This window comes from Muscardinus avellanarius (assembly GCF_963383645.1).
Source record: "Muscardinus avellanarius genome assembly, chromosome: 4".
Lineage (NCBI taxonomy): Eukaryota > Metazoa > Chordata > Mammalia > Rodentia > Gliridae > Muscardinus > Muscardinus avellanarius.
Window position 1 is genome coordinate 94,487,252 of NC_137789.1, and position 21,168 is coordinate 94,508,419.

Consider the following 21,168-nt stretch of genomic DNA (forward strand, 5'->3'; position numbering starts at 1 on the left):
CGTATTTTTTCTTCTCTGGTTTTGATTTCCACTCTGAATCCCTGCAGCGTGTGCTGAGCTCAGCCACTGGGAGCTTTAAATGCTGTCTGCGCCGAAAGATCCCGCCTGGCTGTTCCGCATCGGCTCACCTCGGCTTGCTGTAGCCGTCCGCTGAGTTCGCCGCTGCCGCCGGCAGTATGGCGCTGCTGCCGCGTCCTCGGGCGCGTGTGTCTCCTCTGTGGCCCTGAGCTCTGTTCTCAGTCCGCTTTCTCTCTGGAGCCTGGTGGTTTTTTTGTTTTTCTGGTGATGGTGTTTTCTGGCTATGAAAGGCGCTCTTTTTGTGGTAATGGAGATTGGTTGTTAGTGGGACTCTTAAGCCCCGCTTTTCTCGGTCGCCATCTCTAAAGGTCTCTTTTTAAATTTATCTTCTCTCCTTACCTAACTGGGGCCAAATAGCTTCTAGTCCTGAAGTGGAAGTTGTCCCTTAGGGATGGACAGGGGATGCCATCTGGGTTGGCTATTTCTCTAGGAACTTTGGGATAGTTGGATGGCCAGGAGCGAGAGGGAGGTCTCTAACGTACACATACCAATACATTTACTGTTTTCACTTCAAAATTTTCAAAATTATATATGCTTATAGTTCAAAGAAGTGAGTAGGCTAGGCATGGTGCGCACGCTTGTAATCCCTGTGCTTGGGAGGCTGAGATAGGAGGATCGCATAGGTTTGAAGCCAGCCTCAGCTACTTAGTGAGGCTCTTAGCAACTTAGTGAGACTCTGTTTCCAAATAAAATAGAAAATTGGTCTGGGAGTATGGCCCAGAAGTAGAAAGCCTCTGGGTTCCACCTCCAGTACCACAAAACAAAAAACAAAAAACCCAAAAAGGTAAGTAGTCCCATGTATTTATTTTATTTTACTTATCTTAAATTTTTTTATTGGTGCATTATAATCATACATCATATTGGAGTAAAAAGTTGTGTGGACATACATGTTTTCCTTACTGGCACAACTTTTATTTCCCTAGAGCCAGTTCTATCTTGCACTCTTGCTTGCTTGTCTTTCTAGGTACTTTTCACTAATTCAACTCCAAAGTCTTTGCTGATTGCCTGTGCTTCCCACTCTATCGGCCTCATTGTTGAAGAGTCTCCCAGAGCCTTCCTCCAGGGGCCCCAGAACTGCTCATCTTGGGCTCTTTCTTTATCAATCTCCTAGGGATGTCCTTTTCTCTAGTGTCAGTTTCCCATGTCTCCAGCCTCCTTCTATTTTAGTTTACAACTTTGTTTTGGTAGAATGCATCCTCCAGTAGCTTTTCAGAATGGATGATGGGAAGCCTTTCTGAAGATCACAATTATTTGGTTGAATGTGGAATTCAGGGTTGGGGTTTTCTTTTCTTTTAAAAACGTGAAGTTCTTTCTCCATTATCGTTTGTTTTCCAGTGTCAAGAATTCACTGCCATTCTGCTTCTTGTTTCTTTGTATATTACCTTTATTTTTTTTCCGTATTGGGAGGCTTGTGGTTCTTCCCACTGTTGCTAGAGATCTGAAAGTTGACCTTCCCATGCTGTGGTGAGGTCTTACATATACTCATCATGTTGAATATTTGACAGAACTAGATATACTTGATAGGACACTTGATACAACTAGAAGCTCCTGCCCTCCTGCTTTGAAAAAATTTCTTAAGTTATTTTTTGGATGACTTCCTTCTATTTCTTTAGGTATATCTTTCTGAGAACTTTCATCATTTATATATTAGACTTCCTAGATTGATCTTTTAGTTTTATCTTTTTAAGTCCTTTTTCTGTATTTTTGATCTCTTTCTCTCCTTTACCTCTATCTTCTAATTCTTTTATTGAGTCTTACCATTTTCTACTCTTACATACTTAATTTTTAGATCATTTTCTGTAAACCTCAGAATGATTTTTCTGAAACAGATAGGCAGATAGAAACCTTCCAGGGCTTTCCATTGCCTGCAGGAAGAGTCCCTTGTTTTTGGTGTGACCCGAGGGCCTTAGCTTATTTCTCCAGCCTCATTAAGCTTCTCAATGTGGGCCAGGCTGCAGCTCCTCCAGCTGACCCACCACCCTGGACACATGATGCAATCTCTTGCCTCTGTTTTTGCTCAGACCATCGCTTTTTTCTAGAATCCTTTCACTCAGACTGCCAAAGTCCTTTCCTCCCTCACTGAGTTATGAAGCCCTAAGGGCAGCATCTAAGTATATTTCAAGCACCTGCCAAGCCCCTGGCCCATGGTAGGCATTTAATCAGCACTGATAATAGTTGGTGAACACATTGCATTTGTTGAGTGCACTGGTGTGTAAACTTGGGACTTCTTTCCTGGCAGGTCCAGGCATGAATCCAAAACAACCCCTGTATTTGGGTGATTACATAGGATGGGGAAAGGATGCACCAGGAGTGTTGACGTACACACACACACACACACACACACACACACACACACACATCAATATACAGTTGACTGTGTTTAAGAGAAGGACATACAGCATGTAGGAAGAATTAAAAATGGAATTCCCACTTCATCTGGTAATGGTGTACAGCAAAGCTATGCAGGGTCGTCAGAACCTTAGCACTTTGGGCCAGTGTAGACAGACACGTTGGTGTTCCTGAGGAGTCACTGCCTCCCTAGTGGGCTTCTCCTTTTGGACCTGCTGCCATCTCTCTAGCCTGCTCTGCCCTTCTTTTAAAGACAGGGGGGAGCTGGGAGTGGTGGCGCACGCTTTTAATCCCAGCATTTGGGAGGCTGAGACCGGAGGATCACGGTTCACGGACAGCCTCAGCTACTTAGTGAGGCCCTCTGCAATTCATTGAGACCCTGTTTCAAAATAAAAAATACAAAATTGGGCAGGGGGTATAGCTTGGAGGTCAAATGCTTCTGGGTTCCATCCCCAGACCCGAAAAAAAAAAAAAAAAAGACAGGGAGGAACCACTTTCCATTCTCCCCAAAACTGAACAGCAGGCTGAAGTTTCCAAACATCCCCTCTCTGTAAACAGGAACACACTGGGAGAAGCTGAATTCTTCAGGCTCAGGCTAACTTAGAGTCCTAGTGGGGTCTGCACGCTGTCCAATGGGAGCTTGATATATTAGTAGCTGCCACCTCCTGGGCATGTCCTATGTACCAGCGCTGTACAAAGTGCTCTGGTGTGCAAACTCATTTAAACCTTGTAATCGTGGCATACGTATTGTTGCCATCACTATATACACTGGGTAATGGAAGTTAAGAGAGGTTGAGTGATTAGCTCAAGGTCAAACAGTGTGAAAGGCAGAATTTGCCAAGATTTGGGTCTAGGTCTGGTGACTACTCTTCTACGCTGTAAGGAAAAAAATGAGACAGAAATGGGGCACAAAAGTTCTCATTTGAAGCCCTCATCCCAGGGCTCCTGGCAAGAGGTGGCTCAGGAAAGCCAGGCAGAGAGGTGGGCTTCAGGGGTCCCAGCAGTTTTTTATAAAGGCAGAGAGCAACACGACCCTAGAAAAGACCACCTGTTTTTGGTGCACAGCTTTCTCAATGCGCCGGGGCTGGCACAGGGGCACCTCTCGTTGTGGCTGATGGCCGCAGGCAGGTGCACAGGCAGTGGGAAGAGTCAGTCAGGTAGCCTGAAGGGGTCAGGGCCACAGGGCAAGCTTGGCTTTATTTACCCAGATCCTGAATGAGGCAGCCCCACCAAACCATCTGCAAGGTGCCTCTCTGAATTCCACAAAAGATGGCCGGGTTGCTCCTGGGAGCCCAAGACACCTGCAGAGTCTCCATGACCAGGGAAGATTTTTGAAGGGAAGTGCTAACACTTTACAGTAATGCAGGTGGGAGCTTAAAGCTACCAGGATCTGAATATTAATGTCAATATAACTACATTTATATGCACACCTGTCATTAAATACTATTTGATTGAATAATTTTTTATGGTTACCATAGTATTTCATTGTTTGAATGTATTGGGGTTAATTTATCTGATGCCTTATTGTTGGGAAATTGAATTGTTTCTCTCTACAGACAACTCTGCCATAAATATTTGTGAACATTCATGGTTATTTATTTCCAAAGGAGACATTCCTGGATATAGGCTTACAGGGCAATGGATTTGCCAAATTTTAAGGCTTTTGATGTAAATTGTAAAAACCATCATCCAGAATGAATTTGTAAATTTATACTTCCACCAGCAATAAATGAAAAAATACCTGCTGCCTCACATTTTTTTTAACCAAGATGAGATATTACTGTTTAAAGATATGTTTTGCAAATTAAAGAGCCCCCAAATAGAGTTTCCTGTTTTTGTTCACATATCTTTGGCTTTGTGAGAAGGTATACTTTTTATTTACTGGACACTTATTTTTTAAAGCACTATCTATTGTTGTCTTTTGCCATTTTTTTTTCCATCTGAGTTTTCATATTTTTCTGATACAGTGTGAAGCATTGTTTAATCTGTCAAGGATGTAATTTTTCTTTTCATCATATGGTTTTTACTTTTCAGTTTGTCTTTTAATTTTGATGTAATTTTTGTTTTGACTTTTATTTTGAAGTAATCTCAAGCTTATAGAAAGGTTGTAAATAAGGTACCAAGAACTTTTTTTCACAGACCAACTTGAGTGTAAGTTGCTGAGCTGATGCTCTTTCATCTCTGGGTATTTTAGTGTGTATTTTCTACACTCAAGGACGTCCTCCTATAGAACCACAATGCCACCATCGAAATGACCTTGTACATGGTTACCAGCTATTCCCCAGACACCATCCAACCTTTGCCAACTCTTCCAATCATGTCTTTGAGAGCAAAAAGATACAGCCCAGAGTCATGTGTTGCATTTAGTTGTCATGACTCTTTATCCTCCTCCAGCTGGGACTGCTTCTCAGTCTTTCTTTGATTTTCATGACCTTGACACACTTGAAGGCACAACTATTAGAAAGAAACAGAATGCTGCTATTTGTTTCTTGGTGGCAAGAAGAAAACATAACCGAAAGCCTCCTCGGTGCCAGGCATGGGTCACTTCATTTGACCTTCACAGCGATCCTGTAGGAAGGACTTACCTCTACTCCACAGAGGTGGGAACTGAGGCTACAGGCTTGATGCTGAGCTATGCAGAATGTTAACAGCGAAGCCTCAGGTCTGCCTGACTTTAAGTCCAATTCCATGAACATGGTGTTAACCTACTGTGTGCCAGGCACTGGGCGTTGAGTCTGTAGCAGCCTCCCTGTTGCCAGGGATTAGAGCAGATTAGGTTCAAGGATCTCTTTGCTTAGGTCTATATTTTCCTCAGTTATTACATTGCATATGGACTTTTGGATGCTGATTTGTGGAGTTGGGCCCTCTTGGAAGTCTGTAAACTAGTGGATGTAGACACTGAGATGGAGTCCTATTCTATCTGTCAGGCCTGTTGGGCATTATGTGTTTGTTGTTTTCATTTTCCCTTGGCTCAGGAAAGGATGGTTCGATTTTGCGAAGAAAGGCTGAGGACTTTTGCCAGCTTGCTAACCGCCTTGCCCCATTCAGATGCATCGAACTCCTAGCACATCGCTCCCCAGCTGCAGGCCTGCGGATCTGAGAGTGCTTGAATAGAAAACTACTTATTTCCCTTTGCACGAGAGGCGCCCAAAGCAGATATTTCAATATATTCCAATTTAGCCGAGGGAAGCCAGAACATGGATGCTGTTGCCAAGGAAACCACCTCCTTCCTCCCCGTGTGCTGTGCATACGTGTATCACTTCATCTCTCTGCTCTCCAAGGTAATATCATAGCCCTGTGCTTGGGGAAGGGTTTTTAAAAAGGCATATAAAACCTCTTAGCATCGAGAAGATTCATTAAATGATCTCACTCCAGAGAAGCTTAAATTATTCTTTTTAGACCCTTTTATGCTGAGGATGGGGAAATGGCTGAGTCAGTATTATCTCTTGGTAGCCCAGCTTGGTGTCTTGGTGAAAATGGTTTTTCAGAAACAAACAAATCAGAGTTGGGAAGCTCAGACAGGCAAGTGTGTGTGTAATAATAACGAGGCCGTCATGTAGCTGTAATGTCACCGGCTAATCCCTCAGAGCACATCTGCCAGGACCACCTTGATCCTCAGGCCTCCTGGGTCCGAGGCCACATTGCACAGGGCAAGCTTCAAAAGCAGAGACAAGGGAGGGTCACTGTTGCAAGGTCACCTGTCAAAGGGTCCCTTGTTGGGGAACTGTGTGGGGGTTTCTGCTGGCTGACCTGTTCTCAGGCCTTGGGCTGCAGCTGCTTTTGCCCCGCCCTGCTGTCTGGCCTGAGCCCACCTCCTTCCTCTTGGTTTCTGCCCCCCTCCCACCTGTGCTGATTCTGGATGTTAAAATCAGTGCAAATCACCTCACATCTCACAACCCAGGAGACAGACTGGAGACCCCTCTGGTGTTGTACTTGATTTCTTCCTCCTTCCTCCCAGCCCTCTCTGGCTTCTGGTGCTCAGATCCCCTCCTTGTCTGTGGATGTGCAGATTAAATTTGGCTTCCCCCTTTCAATTAGTGACACTAGCCAAGGCTGATATTAATGATTTTCACCTGGGAACAATTTTGGCAGTGTTTGGAGACATTTGTGGTATACCTGGGAGGAGTTCACTAGCCTCTAGTGGGAGGCAAAGGCCCAGGCAGCTTCTAAACATCCTACAGTGCATGTGACAGGTCCCTAACAATTATCCAGCCCCAAATGCCACCAGTGCCAAGGCTGGGAAACACTGGCTTATGCTTGGTCTCTTTAATAATCCATTTAATTATTTTACTGAGAACCTTCTAAGTACTAGCATTGGGAAAGAAACTGGACAATTTGGACATAGTTTTGCTCACTTTTCCACTTGGAGCCAATGGGGGCATGCTAAACAAACAGTTATATCCATAAATTAATCACAGCTGGATTCTGGGCTGTCCAGGGTGTGGACTTCAGAACCAGGCGACTGAGGGTTGACCCCTGCCTCTAAAACTTACCAGCTCTGTAACCTTGGACAAGTTGTTTCACTTCTCAACTTCTTTTCTTGTAAACTGTGCATGGTGGCAATATGACCTATGTCTTATGATTATTGTGAGGATTAAATGAGGTGCTAGATCTAGAGCTCTTGATTCACAGTGAGAGCCATGCAAACCTTGCTGTCTTTATTTACTGTTATTATTTCCAGCCTGTTGGGCTGCATGTAAATGAAGCAGAACCTTCAGTCCTCTATCTCTGTGGGACTCAGCCATGCCTCCAGTGGCCCAGAACTCCCTTCTGAGCACTGGCCCTGGAGAAGTCAGGGGGGCTGACTGGCATTCTGGGGGTTTCAGTGTGTAGGGAGAAGATGACAATGACTGGTTGGGGAGGGTGGGGTGGAAATGCACCGGTTCCAGGTCACTGCAGCCTGGGTTCCTGCTGGCATCACATGGTCCTGCCTGCGATGCTCTCACCTGCATCACTGGTCAAGGGTGGGCTACACGGAGGCATATGTCTTTCTTCCCTGTCATCCTGAAACCCTAGCTCTCTGTCTACTGTGGAGAGCAAATTGACCTTGTCCAGGCTCCAGAGCTACTGTGAGCATAGCACGAGATACCGGGCTCAGAGCAACACTGGCGACAAGCCCTTCCTGAGTGGTTGCTCGATGCCTTCCTTATGACTTGGCTACAAGGCTTGTGTGTGTCACCTCATTTAACCCCAAATCATGCTGTGAGCAAGATGCAGCTCCCGCTTCACAGGCCAGGGGCTCAGGTTTAAGAGATGTTAGGTCCCCTGCCTAAAGTCTTGCACCTGGAGGGGACAGCCCTTGTACATTATGTCTGTGAACATTGTCTTGGTCTGTTTGGGCTGCTATAGCAAAATCTCACAAACTGGGAGGCTTATAAAAGCAGAAAATCCTGTCCCAAATCTGCAGAATGCAAGTCCAGTCCCAAGGTGCCAGCAGATTCGGTATCTGACTCAGAGAAGTACCTTCTCTCTGTGTTCTCAATTGGGAAGGATTTTTCTGGTGCCTTCCCCCTTTTTTTTTATAACAGGGATTGAACCCAGGAGTATTCTACCTTCATACTACCCCCAGCCCATTTTATTTTTTAATTTATTATTATTTATTTATTTATTGGTGGTACTGGGGTTCCTGGAATCCCTTCTACCTCCGGGCTACACTCCCAGACCTATTTTTATACTTTTTAATTTAGAAACAGGGTCTCTTAAGCCAGCACACGTGGCTGGCTTTGAACCTGCGTGATCCTCCTGTCTCCGCCTCCCAAGTGGGGGATTACAAGCATGCACCACCACGCCCGGCCTTCTTTTTTTTATTTTGAAGTAGGGTCTCATTAAGTTGTTGAAGCTAGCCTTGAGTCTGCAATCTCAGCCTCCCAAGCACTGGGATTACAGGGGTGCACCACCACACCCAGCTTCTCTAGTGTTCTTTTATAAAGATACTAATCCAGTTTGCAAGGGTTCCACCGCCATGAGCTAATAACCTTCTGAAGGCCCTGCTGCTCCCCCAAACACTGGACAAGTTCCACAGAATCCAATAATTGCCAACACTGGTTCCCATCTGGTTATATTGTGTATTACTCAGCTTTTTGTTGCTGTGACCAAATGCCTGAGAAAAACAACTTACAGGAGGAAAGACTGACTGCCTCAGAGCTTCAGAGGTTTAGTTGAGGTTTAGCAAGTGTAGGTGAAGCAGCACGTCATGGCAGAGGGCGTGACCGTTGACTGCATTGCAGCCAGGAAACAAAGAAAAAGAGTGAGGAAGGGGCCCGAGACAAGAAATACCTTCCCAGGGCACACTCCCCAGGACCACTTCCTCCAACTAGACACTCTTAAAGCTCCTACCACTTCCCAATAATGCCATCAAAGTATGAATCTAGGAATGGATTGACTCACTGATAAGGTCAGAGCATCACGATCCAACTCTTCCCAAAGCCCCACCTCTGAACCTTGTTGCCTGGGGACCAAGCCTTCATCTCATGAGTCTTGGGGGGACTTTTCAGGTCAAACCTAGCATGCCAAGGGCCTGGGCTCAGTAGAGGTGTGTTGACAGCTGGGTGGCACCTGCTGCTCTGCCCAGGTGGACATGGGTCATCTGCCACAGGGCAATGAGTCGCTGTGGCCTCCAGGGCCTGCAAGTGTCTGGGTCAGAGACCCTGCCTGGCACCCTGCCCACAGGACCTCCAGGGAGCAGTGGCTGCGTTAGGGCTCTCTCTGCTCTTACCACTTCCCCCCTTCCCCACCTGCTAATGTTGCTTTCTCACCCAAAGGCTCCCCCCTGCACTCCCCACACCCCTCCTCCATCCCTTCTCAGCTTTTGTACTTTATGATGTGGGGACTTGGTGAGGAAACTCATTAAAGTCATTATTCCGTGCACAGAAATGTGTCTTTCATCCCATTCATATTTAATGTTCTTCCCACTTGATCTTTTGACGCTTTTTAATTTCTGATATTACATGACATACACACAGCTCTCACTGGGAACTGCTCTTCCTATAGGGTTGGCACCACTGCTCTCCATGTGAGGAGGACCCCTCAATACATATTTATTAATTTCTTAAATGAGTCTCGCGTTTTTGAGATTGGTGCTATGATGCTGTTGACTGAGCGATTGCAGGCATTGGTTGATAGTGGGACAGGAGGTCAAAGGTCTGGATTCTTGTCCTGATGGTCACTCTTACTCTTTGGTCCAGATGTCCATTTGTGAAATGGGCAAATTCATACCCTGGGGCCTAGTCAAATCCTCACATTCAGTATCAATTGGACTTTTTTCTGGGTGTCAGTACCTGGTTTTAAATTCATCTAATTTACCATAAAAGGAATGTTTTGGGAGGAGTTGGGGTTACAGACTCTCAGTTCCGGACTCAGATTCCAGGGAGAGGCCAGGACCCTGGATTAGCTCAGTCTGGTCACATGTCCATGGAGGAGGAGGAGTGTTTTGGTAGACAGTTGTGTTAAGATTCTATCCAGTGAGGATAAGGGGTTCCCCAAAGTAAGAGGTTGTTTCCAGAAGTGGGACAAGAGATTATAGTAGGTGAAAGAACTGATATCCTCCACATATTTCAACCAACAGAAGTGGAAAGAACACCAATCAGGGAAGAAACTGAAGAAAAGAAGCAGAGTAAATAGAGTACAGGTTTTAAATCTCTCACAAAGAGACATGTCTGGGCCTTAGAGGCTGCCTGCTAACTTAGGGGAGGCCAACTTTCTATGAAAAACTCCAGAGAATAAATATTTTGCGCTGGAGGGGGTTATATGGTTTCTGCCATAAGCTGCAGTAAATGAGTGGGTGTGTCCTTTAAAGGCTTATTTACAAATAGAAGCAGTAGCTCGGTTGGGCCTGTGGGTCACAGTGTGCTGGCCCTGCTCTAGTTGGCTGCTCTAGTTTCTGAGAGAGGACTTCCATCCTTCCTGGCCTAGGGCAGATAGGTCCTCCACCTGGGCTCTGCTCCATATACTCTCACCAGAAGTGGAATACAGATGCCCGGGCCCCCTCCTAGACCTGCAAATCACAATCTCCAGGGGTGGGCGCAGGCATCTGTGTCTTGAGCATTGTCCTCCATGAACACTAAACTGCAACTGCACAGTGTTGTGAACTCATCTTCTAAGACTGAGCCCAGGAGAGGAGCTCTTCATCTATGACGCGTGGGTCTAGTAGAATCTGTGGGCTTGACAGCTGCGGTGTGTGTGGGGACGGGGCTCCCTTGGGCTGGGGATGATGTGTGCAGGCCTGAGCTAGCCCTGGAGGGGAAATTTGGGCTGTCACCAGGTGAACCTGGCTTTTTCTAGCTGTCCATCTCTTTTCCCATCCTGTGCTCTGCTATTTACGAGGCAGGAGGGGAGTTGATTAAAAGTCCAGGTGGGAAAATGGAGACATTTCTTTTGTTCCCTGCCGTGAGGCAGTCATAGCTCAGAATGGGTTTCTGTTCTCATCATTCTGAAATGGCTGTACCCATAACCCAGCCTCATGTCTCAGCTGTCCTCAGGGTCCCTCTTTCCTCTTCCCTGCACACCTGCTTCACCACAACCTCCCTTTCTCCTTTGCTCAAAACGACACCTTAGTTGTGCATCTTTCTGGTATGCTTGGAATTCTGACATAGCTCTGTTGTATTGTTTTTAATGGGACCACTACCACCCCTGGGAGTGGCTCTCTCAATTTTCTCTCTTTCTATATTTTCTTTTCTAACAAGTACCCCACCCCTAAAACCTTTGAGACCTCTTCTCTTGAGGGTTCCACAAGAGCAGCTTCATCCAGAAAGAGGGGAATGGGTTTGTAGGGTACGACCTTGGGCCCAGAGGACTCTGATCATCTCTGCTCCTGGTGGTACCCGGATAGGAGGCCTTGCCTGTTACAATGGTAGGCATCTGCCATCTGAGACACACTGGCCAGGAGCTGAGAAATCACGGAACGTGATGGTCCGGTGAAAGGGACCTTCTGTCATCCAATAGAAACAGACTGAGCCAGTGGCCACAGGCACAGCTGGCAGGACCCTGATGGCTGCTCCAGACTTCCCACCTGATGGGCTTTTGTCTGTCACCCCAGAGCCCAATTCCATTGCTTCCTTAGTGACACTCCAGAACGCTGGCTTCTGGAGCATTGCTAGCCAACAGGGAGAGGTGCTGGTGAGACAGCAGGAGAGAATGCAGGTGAGAAGCTCCTCGGCCCCCCAAGCTGCGAGTGAGTTCCAACCTCCTGTAGCCCCGCCTCTGGTCACTGATGACTCTGCGTTTCTGGCTTGCAGAGCAGGGCCAGGCCCTCACCCAGGGTTCTCAAGGCTGGGCGTGTGTCAGTGTGACCTACGGGCCCTACCCAGAGATTCTGGTAGATGAAGTGGGCTGGGGTCTGGCCTCCCGTTGAACTCCTTAGGCTCCTTAGGGGCTCAGATGCACAGGCCTGATGCTCCCGTGAACCTTAACACTGGGTGCTGCCAACTGGCTCTGGGCATTATGCAGATAACTCAAGTAATTTATATAAAGCTCATTCTAATTCCCCCAGACCCCCTGCAGACCTCAATGACATTAAACACTCAGCACCAGGCACCGGAGAAGGACTAATGGCTGCTATATGGAAGTCAGGAACAGAGAACAGCCCTGCTGGCAGCTGGCAGCCCTCCCCCTCCCACCCGCCCACCTCTGGCCCCACACCAGGTCTTGGACTGCCCGGGGTTTGCATCCAGGATGAGTGCGACCTAGTGCAGATGCGATTGTCATGACTTTCCCTGGGCCAGTATCCACCCCCTCCACCCTCACTGCAGTTCCTCCGCTTTTTGCTATTAGGAGATTGTGAGTTGGCTCTGGAAGCACGTCTGAGCGAATGACTAAGCTAAGCACAGAATCAGCACCCACTCCAGTGTGCCCGGGGGCCCAGCTCTTCTGGCTCCTCTTTCCCCCAAGACTGTTGGATCAGGAGTAGTTTTCACTCAACTGGTCCCTCTTAGGGCACAGGTGCAAAGGTTCTCTGACTTGACATGACTTAGAAGGACACAGGCATGGTGGTTAGACATGGGGAAAGCAGAACATTTCTCCTCGTAGGCTTTGCTGACCTGACAAATCATCTCGAATCCATGACGGGTTCCGAGTCAAAACAGCCTAACTATTGAAACGGTGGCCATCGTTAGCATGGCCTCACCTCGGTTGCATTTTCTCTCTTCAAATCTTTGCTCTAACCCCCACCTTGCTCGGTCTTCCCAGCTAACCTATTCCTGCCCTCCAGGACATTCCTGCCACATTAGGCTGTGCTCTGGCCCAGATACATCACAAAGGGTCTCTCCACAACACATGCGGGCATGTTACTAAAAGGAGCTATTTCTGCCATGAACTTCTCCATCTTCTCTGATAGTCCCATAGCTTGCGTAAATGGTTTCCAGGGAACCATCCCCCTTCCATAAATCTATAGGCTACAGGGTTGTTTACCATACATGGCGCTAGGCAGATAGGGTACCTCTTGCTAAAAGCATTCCATAGATAAGAACTCTTATGCTGGCCAACAGCGGAGGGTGTCTGCCAAGAGCTCAGTCACTAGCAGGATTGTGCGGGGATTTGACTGGGTCGTCTTCCTATCTTGCCGAGGGTCCCTCAGTGAAGGGAGAGAGGGGTCTTCAGGGAAGCTGCTCACCCTCTTCTGCCTGTTCCCGCCCGCCCCACCTCCTCCATGTGGTGTTGCCTAGGGCTCTGACCTTGGCCTCCCGTGTTCTTGCTCGGCACACATGCCATGGGAGGCCTTGCTTCTGTGTTTCCTTTCTCTGGACACGGCCCCACATCTCCCACTGCTGGTTGCTGCCCACATGTGCTCCAGGTCCTTGGGCAGCATGCTCACTGAGCTCTTTGCTGCCTCTCTGGATTTATCCCTCCTTCTCCGACCCCTCTCAGGGCAAGGGCACCCACACCCACTGGTCCCCAGAAATCCTGAGCCGACCTGGTCTTACTACTTGCTAGCACTTTGTCCCCAGTAGGTAGGTCCGATGGCTACTAACCTCTCTAGGCCTTAGTCTCCACATGCATGAAATGGGCATAGCAGCACAAAGCTTCACAAAGCAGTTGTGTGTGGGATTAAATGAGATAATGCTGCTGGCCCGCTGCTTCAACTCGTGGCAGAAACCAGAAGGACAAGTGAGGAGAGGAGGGAGCAAGGCAGGCAGGACTCTCAAGATGACTAATCCTCTCTGCAGGGGTGAAGGGGGGACTGAATTAACCCTTATGAGGGCAGACCTCCCATGACCCAAACCTCTTAAAGGCCCCAACACCTCTTCATACTGTTCCATCAGCAATAAAATTCCAGCCTGAGTTTTGACGGAGACAAGCCACATCCCGACCATAGAGCTTCCCTTTCTCCATCTGACCACTGCCATCACCCTAAAAAAGCACACTTGGGGCCATGGTGACTGCTTCATTGTCTATACTGAAGAGTCTTGGGGCAGGGGGCAGGAGAGGGGGAACCAGGCCTGTCTCCTGCTCTTGCATTGTGACCCCTTGATCTTGTGAGGGGTGAGGCTACACTGCTGGACTGCTCCGCGCATCTTTGAAGGCTCTCCCAAGCCACCCTGTCTGCAGAGTAATGAGGTCTCTTCCGCCCCCGTTTGCCTCTTGCAAGCTTCGTTGCTATCTGGCTTTCCTCTTTGCCCATTTTCTGCTGGCTCTGCATAGGGAGGGTCGAGCCTGCTCCGAGGAGGGGTGAGGCTGGAGAGTGCCAGAGAGAGGTAGCGGGCGCTCGCACTCCAGGTTAGGGCTGGCTGCTCCTAAACCACCAGCAATCAAATCCGCATCAGCACTGTGAGAATTAATTCCTCCTCAAGCTCCCCTTCAGATAGGTGCGAAATGTGCATTCCTCTTATTAACATAATTGTGACCCCGTTTCTGGAAAAATGACAGCCGTGGTCTTATTATGCTTGGGGAGCCTCCCACCTCCCTGCCCTGGGCTGTGTGATGAAAGCTTTCTTGCATTGGCTGACAAATGAACCGTCCCACATCCTTACCTTCCCTGCAGTCCACAGGCAAAGCTCACGTCTCATCCCAGCCACGGGTGGGGCTCAGAAGAGGTACTAGCTTACCTTGCCATGGCTAGTTAAGTGCACACTTAGCAGCATTTAGTGTATGTGTGTGAGGTTGTTCACAGGTGTGGCTGGAAGGGCAGGGGCCTTGGAGCTGGGGGCCTGGTTGAGTCTGCCTTCTCCAGCCATGCTTTGGGGATCAAGTCTTTTCCTCTCCACGAGAGCACGGAGCTGGCCCATTATTAGATCTGATAACAGCTGATTCTGGGCTGAGTACTCACTTAGAAACTGTAAACTGTACTCCCATTTTCAGTATTGGAAAAAGGGTTTAGAAGACTGAGTTTTTTGTTTTTGTTCTGGTATTCCTAGTTATACCCCCTACCCTTTTTACTTGTTATTTTGAAACAGGGTCTTGCTAAATTGCTGAGGCTGGCCTCGAACCCATGATTCTTCTGTTTCAGTCTCCCAAATACTGGGATTACAGGCATGTACCCATGCTGAGGACTGAGTTTAAGAAGGACTGGTCAGTGGTTGGATAGAGGCTCTTCCCCAAGATACAATGCTGCCACACTGCCAAAACCCACTGGAAGAGCTTCTGGGAGGCAAAATGGGGCAGAGCTCAGAGCTCAGCCCAGGCCAGCCTGAGCATCTGGGGAGGCAGGAGGGTCATGTTTGGGACCGAGAATGGGATGTGTGCATATTTCTTTGTTCTGTCTCTTGTTCATCAAATGTCTATTAAATGCCTCCGCAGCATGGGGGAGTGGAAAAAAGTCTGTGGTCAATCAGAGTGTGTGCAACCAGTCCCACCCCTAACTCAGGTGTGACCTGGACAAATGTCTCCCGCCCCTGGGGTGTAGCCATGTCCCCTGTTTGCCAGGCGAGGATGAACAGCAGCGAGCTCTGGAGCCCTTTGAGCTTCTCCAGCTTGGCATGCACAGCATTCTTCAAGGCCTTGTGGAAAACACTGAGACCTGTGGGACATACCACTGCCCCCAAGTGCACAGATGCCCACGGAGAGGCAATGCATGCCTGTCCAGACCCTTTGCTGCCATCAGATGTGAACAGTGCCCCACAGTCTGGGGACTGAGTGGAGGGGCGGCCCAAGCAGAAGCAGTTTTGTGGGATGGCACTGGTTGAGCCTGGGCTGGGCTGGCATTTGGAGAAGGAGGACAGCCTCTCTCCCGGGAGTGGGGAATAGTTTGAGTATGTGGAAGCTCGGGGAAGAAAGCAGGCCCTGATGGTGGGGTGTGAGAGAGAGGCCTCTGCGCATGTCCTGGGAGGGGAGGGTGTTCAGGCTCTGTGCTTGAAGACTGGGAGCTCCAGTGGCACTGCAGAGCCATCCTAAGCTCCCTCCACCCAGGGGGCAGTAGTCAGGGCAACATTTCCTTCCCCTTTATTCTCCAGGATGAAACTCTGTTGCTAGAGCTTTGTATTGTTTTATGTTTCCTTGGCTCTTAAGCAGGAGGCAACTGCCTTTTCTTGCTTTGGGAATAAGTTGCCCTGTGTTTCTTTTGTGAAATAGTATACCACCTCACTCCAGCCTCCCCGTCCCGCTCCCTGCTTATTGCTCTCCATAGCATTTCCTTCCATCTTCCTGTCACATGTCTATGACTTTGTGTTCTGATCCGCACACTAGAATCTCAGCTCCATGAGGGCTGTTGGTTTGCTCCTGTACCCGGTCCTGAGATGACCGCAGCAGCCAGGCAGCTCCTGATGCATCTTTGATGAATCATCAGGTAAATGGCAGTGAGACTTGGCTCCTTGGTCACTTCTCATGAGGCCCTGCATGTGGCATGATGCTGAGTAATTCAGCCCACCACATTCATCTGAGACCATGCAGTGCTCACAGGTAGATGGCAAACATTATGTCTCAAAGCTCCCTAAATGTGATAAAATGAACTTGAAGGGCTATCCTGGCCGGCTGCCTCCTCTCAGGTTTCCTGAGAGTTGTGGCTGTCGTGGGTGTTGCTCTCATGGGATGGCTGGGCTAAACTGGATGGTGATGATCAAATAGCACAGAGGGGATGGGTGTTAGACTTAGAGGCGGTCTTCATTTTAATGAAGTACTTTGAATTCAAGTCAAGAAGGGACTATCCTTTTCCCATGGTGTTTGTTAACATTATGAGATCAATAACATTTCCTAATCTGCAAACAGCCAGACTGGTTACTGTCTTCTCTCTGTTACTTAGGCTCCTCTGCAGCCAGGGATATTAAAAGGAGGGAGGGTCCTAATAGAAAGTGCAGGAGCTCATCTGCACTCTCATATGGCCATCTCCCCGCCATGTCTGCAGCGTGCTCAGCTGACTGCCTTTCCCACTTGGGCTCCCCAAATGCTACGTGAGACCCTGCTTGGTGCCCAACTCCATGCTGGACTGAGAGGTGGGCCTGGGAGTCACTGTTTCCAGAATGTCACAGCCAGTAAGGCCAGGACCAGGTGGGACCAGATGGGGCAGTGGGGCAGGGCAGCAGGAGGTAGGGTTGGGGTGGGGATGGCACGGGGGGGGGGGCGATCAGTCAAGGGGACTCTAGAATGGAGACTCATCACTTAGGATAGGGTCCTAATGAATCACAAGGCTGTGAGTTTATTCACCAGGTAGGGGGAGAAAATTTCCAGGCAAAGGGAGCAGCAAGGGTGATGGTAACAATGGTGGTGTGATTGTGCATGCTGTGCATTCACGTGTGTGTGCACGGTGAGCCAACAGGGAGGTTCCTGCAGAGTGACACAGGGAGGGAGGCAGGAGGTGGGGTAAGGGCTGGCAAGGGCCAGTTCGTGAAGGCATGGCAGGAGGCCACTGAAGGGCTTCGGTGAGGGAATGCTATGAGCAATGCTGGCATGTCAGAAAAGCCTACACTGACAGCAGTGTGGAGAACAGATTAGGGCTGAGGCCAGTGGCAGGGACTTTTGTTAGGAATCTCTTGAAAGAAGCCAGGAAGCCGGGCATGGTGGCACGTTTGTAATCCCAGTGCTTGGGAAGCTGAGGCAGGAAGATTGCACAGGTTGGACGCCAGCTTCAGCTACTGAGTGAGGCTCTCAGCAACTTATAGTTAGAGCCTGTTTCCAAATAAAGTATATGAAAAAATAGGTCTGGGAGTATAGCCCAGAGGTAGAAAAGTCCTTGGGTTCCACCCTTAGTACCACACACACACACACACACACAAAAAAAAAAAAAAAAAAAAAAAAAAAAAGGAAAGAAAGAAGTCAAGAGATGGAGTGTCAGGAGCCTGATCCAGGATGTGGCTTTGAGGACATGGACAGGGGACATGAAGAGTGGCCAGGACCTGGAAATTGAGGCATTGTGTGCAAGGTAGGACCTCAAATGAGAAGCAAGAACAGGAGCATCCCAGGACAAGCAGCCCACTAGTGGACTGGGAGGGGATGAGAGGGGTCCTTTACCAGGATGAGCCCCTGCACGGGACCTCACCCTAGGGTTGGGATGGATGGGATCGATTCACACCCCTGGGTGTGGTGTGATGGAATTACGTAATGGATATTGTGTCTACCTCTGGCCCTGCTCCAGGCTCACCAGGTAAAGCAGAGTACCTGGGCCCTCCCCCTCTTCTAATTTCTGCTTCCTTTGCCCTTCTCCCCTGTATGCTTTCCTAGGTTGCTCCTTTCTCTTCAGTAGAGACCTCGGGATGAACAGCTGGGGAAAAAGAGCTTTGGAATAATGTCCAATCAGGGAAAGGTTAAGAATCTGAGATTATAATTATGGTGTCTCCCTGTGTCTTTTACATGGTAAGAAGTCAGGCTTGGCGGTGTTAGTTAAAAGCAAGCTCTGTTCCTCATTGGAGCAGCCCCTTGACCTCTGATTGCTACTGGACTCCCCAGAGCATGCACACACTCCATGCCCCTGGCTCAGCATCCATTCCCTAAAAGGGGTGGATATTTCTGTGCCTCACTCCCCTTCTTCTACCAGGTAAGGTCAAGCCTGTGGTTGGCAGCCACGTGCACTGTTCACATGGTTGCAGCAGTCACCACCAGCTGTGGAGCAGCTGTATGTTAGCCTGTACCATGACTCCTTCTGGGAGACCTGGGAGGGGAGGTGCCCGCATCTCTGGCTCCGGTGACCTTCTTCTGAGCACTTGTTCTTTGCAGGGCTCTGGGCTCAGCGCAGGGGACATGGCATGGACCAGACAGGGAATCGGGACCTTGGCCACTTCTCCAGCATCAGGTCAAGGGAGCTTGAAGGAGGGGCTGCTGTGCTTGGCTGAGCACATCTGTGTGAGTGGAGGGAGAGATTGGGAACAGCTACTTTCTGTTGCTAATTTCCAGTCTACTCCAGCAGTCCCTGTCTGGCTTCCCATTTCTCTTACCACCCAAGTAACTCATGCTCTATATTAAATCTCCTCTGTGGGAAATTCTCAGGTGCTCTTATCTTCCTGATTGGATGCTGCCCAAGACAGGTGTTCGGTGAGGGTAGAGAATGGGTGGCTTCTGAGGAAGAAATAGATGGTGAGGGAGTACAGCAGGCAGATGAATGTCCCCCACCCCAAGATAGCCACACCTTAGTTTCTGGACCCTTTGTCTATGTTACCTTTCATAGCAAGAGGGACTTTGCAGATGTGATTAGTCTAAGCATCTCGAGATAGGTGGTTATCCTGGATTGTTTGTGGGTCTGATGCAATCATGGAGGCCCTATAAAAGGGGAGGCAGAAGAGGCTCAAGCTGTGGGGGCGACGGTGGAGGCAGAGGTTAGTGTGGTGCAGTTACTGGCTTGAGCATGGAGGGGGGGCCCTGAGTCAAGGAATGGGGACAGCTTCTAGAAGCAGGAGAAGGTGACAGACCAGGTTCTGCCTGGAAGCTCCAGGAGGCATGTGGTCCTGCCCACACACTGATTTTAGCCCAGTGAGAACCATTCAGACCTTTGACCCCACAACTATAAGATGATAGACTTATGCTGTGTTCAGCCTCCAGCTTTGGGGTGCTTTGTTATGGCAGCAACAGGAAACTGTAAACCACATGAAAGAATATGGGTCTTGTTTTGTGGGGCTCAGAGCTGATCACTACTCAGGAGTCTGTCTGTGTTAAGTATGTGGACTTAGATTGCTTGAGTTTAATGCCAGCCTTGCCATTGACCAACTTTGTTACTCTAGGCAAATGCTTTAACCTCTCAAAGCTATAGTATTTCTATTTACAAACAGGAGAAACAAAAGCTCTGATTCCCTGTGTCTGGTGCCAGGGTTAAATGAGATGGCACCTGTAAGACAGCTCACCCAGTGTAGGTCAGGAAGATGATGTTACTCTTCCTTGGGTGAAACAGTGTTTCACTTGGAGTCTTGACCCTACATCTTCCCAAAGGAGGTAATAGCAAAATCCCTGGCCCTTACCCTGAAGGAAAAAGTAGATTTTGGGATATGAAGGACTGGAAAAGAGCTGGAGAGGGATGTTGGCCACTGTGTTCCTTCTGGCCTGGCATGGAGCTGTCTGCCAGCCCAAGGGGGGAGCAGGTGCCTGTTCACCTGCCTATCCAGCCACTCCCGCCCCCACCTTGCAAACATACCTGCATCCTTGTGCCCTTCAGGGGTGTCCTCATGCCTATTCCCCTGCACTGGGCTCCAGGCATAGGATATTTTAGTTACAGATTCCTTCAAATGCTCCACCTTCCCTGCCCACCCAGACTGACCACCCCAGGTCCAGCTGCCAGGTATTGATTTCCCCTTTAAATATTCTTGCAGCCCAGGAGCATGTATGGATTAATTGATGAGGCTAGGCTTGTACCTGCACACTTCATTAACAGCTGCTACTAATTAGTGGAGTAGTCATTAAGAGACCTACCGGGGTTTTGAAGATAATAGTTTTATTTTTTTTTCATGACGCTAATGCATACAATAAATTGGGGAGTAAAATGCCCCCGTGCCAGGATGGGTTGGAAATTGTGAGGTGGCCAGTATTCAGGGCCTACGCCAAGAACACAACAAAAACTGGGAACTTGTCACGGTAGACCCAGCATTGAGAGGGATGTGGGTTCATCTGGTCTACCATATATGGTTTTGGGATTGGAGCAGGGATGGGCCTCATTCTCAAGGTCACACAGGGACAGGGATGTGGATCAGGGATGAGCACCCGGAGCTGTTGGTTGTGCTCCAGGTCAGGGGTCTGTTTGCTAAATGCAGACTTGGATGCATGTATTTGGATAACCCAGAAGGAGAAGATTGACCCAGAAGTAGAGGTTGACCACTCTCCCAAGGTGATATTTTCTCCCTTTGCTATTTCTGAATCTCTTCCATCCCACCCATATCACTCCACTCTTTCCTCTTCCAGTGGGAGTCCTGCTGTACCTTGCTCCTGGATCCTGTCTTTAGCTTTCTAAGCGGGAATGCCTTAGCAATAGACCCTTAGGGTTATCCAGGTGATGAAAACACACACTGGGTAGGATTAATCCCAAGATACGGGCAGCCTGCTGACCCTTCTGGAGTTTCATCCTCATTGGTTCATGGGAAGGACCAGTGGACCAATGCATATGGAGAACCAAAGACAGGGCGGGCACAAAGGGCCAATCCTCAGTAGATGGAGCCCCTGTTCCCCAGATACTTTCAAGTCTTTGCTTGAATCACTCACTGAGCCCACCCTGGGGGTCGGGAGAGGTTCCAGCAAAGGAATAAAGCCTTGACTCACTAATTCCTTCTTGTTTTAGGGATAATGATCATAATAATCCTAATCACTGACCTTCCTTGAAAGCTCACTATATGTCAGGAGGTGCTGTGCTAAATGCTTTTACATGCATTAATTCATTTAATACTCATGATAGCCCTAAGAGGCAGG